At 33.5% G+C, this 4,065-nt stretch overlaps 1 non-coding gene across 1 annotated transcript; it reads right to left on the bottom strand.

Annotated features, from left to right (window-relative positions):
- Positions 1-350: 350 nt before the first annotated feature.
- On the bottom strand, positions 351-457 carry LOC143672205 (U6 spliceosomal RNA). The gene has a single exon (XR_013169674.1). It is a non-coding gene; the product is annotated as a U6 spliceosomal RNA (small nuclear RNA).
- Between the last annotated feature and the right edge of the window lie 3,608 nt (positions 458-4,065).

Genomic DNA, 4,065 nt, shown 5'->3' with positions numbered 1-4,065 from the left:
TTGAAAAAATGGCTCCATATAGGCAGGACAAGAAACAGAAAAACAAGAACTGAAAATTTCTGACAGTTAAACAGAACCTATGCTAGAAATCTAGAATAAGTTGAACTGTATGTCAAAGAACAGATAGAGAACAAAGCCATCCAGCAGAAAACAACAACAACAAAAAAAAACAACCTAGGTAAAAGAGTGAAGACAGCCCCCAGAATAAACTAAGGAAACCAAATGCTTAGACACCAGCAAAAAATAATGAGTCATACTAAGAAAATTGAAGCTATGGCCCAGTCAAAGGAACAAACCAACACTTCAAATGAATTACAGGAATTTCTTTTTCTTTTTCTTTTTTTCTTTTTAAAAATATGGAATGCTTCATGAATTTGTGTGTCATCTTTGTGCAGGGGCCATGCTAATCTTCTCTGTATCATTCCAATTTTAGTATATGTGCTGCCGAAGTGAGCACTGAATTACAGGAATTTAAACAACTAATTCAGGATGTTTGAACAGATGTACAAAATCTCATAAAAAAACAAATCAATGAGTCAAGGGAAGATATAAAGAAGACATTGGGTGAACATGAAGAACTCAAAAGTTTGAAAAAACAAATTGCAGAACTTATGGGAATGAAAGGCACAATAGAAGAGATAAAAATAATGGAAATATACAATGGATTTGAAGAGGCAGAAGAAAGGAATATTGAGCTAGAGGACTGGCCATTTGAAATCCAATTGACAAAAGAAAATATAGAGAAAAGAATGGAAAAATATGAGCAGTGTCCCAGGGAATTGAATAACAACACAAAGCATGTGAATAGACATGTTGTGGGTGTCCCAGAAGGAGAAGAGAAGGGAAAAGAAGCAGAAAAATTATTGGACAAAATAATTTCTGATAATTTCCCCTCTTATGAAAGACTTAACATTACCAATCCAAGAGAGTCAGCATACTCCAAACAGAATAAATAGATATAGACTTACTCCAAAACAGTTACTAATCAGATGTTCAAATTTCAAAGACAAAGAGAGAATTCTGAAAGCAACAAGAGAAAAGCAGCACATCACATACAAGAGAAGCTCAATAAGACTATGTGCAAATTTCTCAGCAGAAACCAAGGAGGTGAGAAGGCAGTTTATGATATATTTAAGACTCTGAAAGATAAAAACTGCCATCCAAGTAATCAATACCTAGAAAAACTGCCCTTCAGCAGAAACCAAGGAGGTGAGAAGGCAGTTTATGATATATTTAAGATTCTGAAAGAGAAAAACTGCCATCCAAGTAATCAATACCTAGAAAAACTGCCCTTCAAAAATCAGGGGGAGATTAAAAATATTTTCTGAAACCAATCTCTGAGAGAATTTGTAACTTAGAGACTGACTTTATAAGAAATACTAAAAGGAGCACTACAGGCAGGTAGGAAAAGGTAGGAGAGAGAGGTTTGGAGAAGAGTGTAGAAATGCACACCATCATTAAAGGTAAAAAGAAAAAAATAGATATGACATATAAAATCTGAAAGATAAAATGGTAGAAGAAAGTACTGCCTTTCTAGTAATAACATGAATTATTAATGGATTAAACTACCTAACCAAAATGCATAGACTTGGAGAATGGATTAAAAAATAGGACCCATCTATATGCTGTCTACAGGAGACTCATTTAGGCCCAAGGACAAAAATAGATTGAAAGTGAAAGGTTGGGTAAAGACATTTCATGCGAACAACAATCAGAAAGAAGTGGGAGTAGCTATACTAATATATGGCACATTAGACCTCAAAGGTAAAACAGTTAAAATATACAAAGAATGTGACTATGTATTAATAAAAGGAACAATTCAACAAGAAGACATAACAATCATAAATATTTATGCAGTGAGCCAGAGTGCCCCAAAATACATGAGGCAAACATTGACAACACTGAAGGGAGAAGTAGACTCCTCTACCATAAGAGTTGGAGACTTCAGTTTCCTGCTCTCATAAGTGGATAGAACATCTAGACAGAGGATCAATAAGGAAATAGATATTTTGAATAATATGGTAAATGAAGTAGGCTTAACAGATATTTACAGAAAATTGCATGCCACAACAGCAGGATACACATTTTTCTCAAGTGCTCTTGGATCATTCAAGGATAGACCATATGCTGGGTCATAAAGCCAGTCTCAATCCATTTTAAAATATTGAAATTATACAAAACAATTTCTCAGATCATAAAGGAATGAAGCTGGATATAACAGGTAGAGGGCCAGAAAATTCACAAATATATGGAGGCTAAACAACAATCCTTAAACAACCAGTGGGTCAAGGAAGAAATTGCAAAAGAAATCAGTAAATATCTTGAGGTAAATGAAAATGAAAACACAACATATCAAAATTTATGAGATGCAGCAAAGGTGGTGCTGAGATGGAAATGTATTGTCTTAAATGCCTGTATTAAAAAAGAAGAAAAAGCAAAAATCTTCCAACCTCTTCACTTGGAAGAACTAGAGAAGGAACAGTAAACTACTTCAAAACAAACAAAAGGAAATAAATTACAAAGTTTAGAACAGAAAAAATGGAATTGAGAATATGAAAGCAATCAAGAAAATCAACAAAACCAGAGGTTGGTTCTTTGAGAAAATCAATGAAATTAAAGGACCCTTAGCTCAGCTGACAAAAAATAGAGAATGAGAATAAATAAAATCAGAAATGGATGAGGGGACATAACCACTGGCACCACAGGAACTGAGGTGATGAGAGGATACTATGAGCAACTATATGCCAATAAACTAGGCAATGTAGATGAAATGGACAACTTCCTAGAAAGACATGAACAACCAACATTCACTAAAGAAGAAATAGGTGACTTCAACTAATCAATCACAAGTAAAGAGATTGAATCAGCCATCAAGAAGCTCCCCCAAAAGAAAAGTCCAGGATCAGATGTCTTCACTTGTGAATTCTACCAAGCATTCAAGAAAAAATTAGTACCCACCTTGCTGAAACTCTCCAAAACCATTGAAAAGGAGGGAAAGCAACTTAACTAATTTTATGAAGTAAACACCTCCCTAATACTAAAAGCCGGATTAAAATACTAAAAGAAAAGAAAATTACAGACCAATCTCTTTAATGAATGTAGATACAAAAATCTTCAACAAAAATACTTGCAAATCAAATCCAGGAGCACATTAAAATAATTATACATCATGAGCAAGTGGGATTTATTCCAGAAATGCAAGGCTTATTCAACACAAGCAAATCAATTAATAATTAACACAACATCAGTAAATCAAAGCAGAAAACCACATGATCATCTCAATTAATGCAGAAAAGGCATTTGACAAATTTCAACATCCTTTCTTCATGAAAACACTTCAAAGTATAAGAACATAAGGGAACTTCCTCAATATGATAAAAGGAATATATGAAAAACCCACAGCTAACATAATTTTCTTTCTTTTTTAATTTTTTTATTTATTCATTAAAAAAATTAACAACAAATGAGAAAAAACATTAACATATGATCATTCCGTTCTACATATATAAGCAGTAATTCACAATATCATCACATAGTTGCATACTCATCATCAAGATCTAACATAATTTTCAATGGGGAAAGACTGAAAGCTTTCCCTGTAAGACCAGGAATAAGCCAAGGATGCCCATAGTCACCACTGTTACTCAACATTGTGCTGGAAGTTCTAGCCAGAGCAATTAGACAAGTTAAAAGAAATAAAAAGCATCCAAACTGGAAAGGAAGAAGTAAAACTATCACTGTTTGAAGATGACATTCTCTATGTTGAAAATTCCAAAAAATATACAGCAAAAGCTACTAGGGCTAATAAATGAGTTCAGCAAAGTGGCAGGGTATAAGATCAACACCCCAATCTCAGTAGTGTTTGATACACTAGTGATGGGAAATCTGAGGAGAAAATCAAGAAAAAAATTCCATTTACAATAGCAATCAAAAGAATAACATATTTAGGAATAAATTAAACTAAAGATACGAAAGACCTATACAGAGAAACCTACAAGAAATTGCTAAAAGAAATCATGGAAGACCTAAATCAATGGAAGGGCATACTGTGTTCATGGATTGAAA

This window comes from Tamandua tetradactyla, chromosome X (assembly GCF_023851605.1).
Source record: "Tamandua tetradactyla isolate mTamTet1 chromosome X, mTamTet1.pri, whole genome shotgun sequence".
Lineage (NCBI taxonomy): Eukaryota > Metazoa > Chordata > Mammalia > Pilosa > Myrmecophagidae > Tamandua > Tamandua tetradactyla.
The sequence above is the reverse complement of the archived record's forward strand: the minus strand, read 5'-3'. Positions and strand labels throughout refer to the sequence as shown.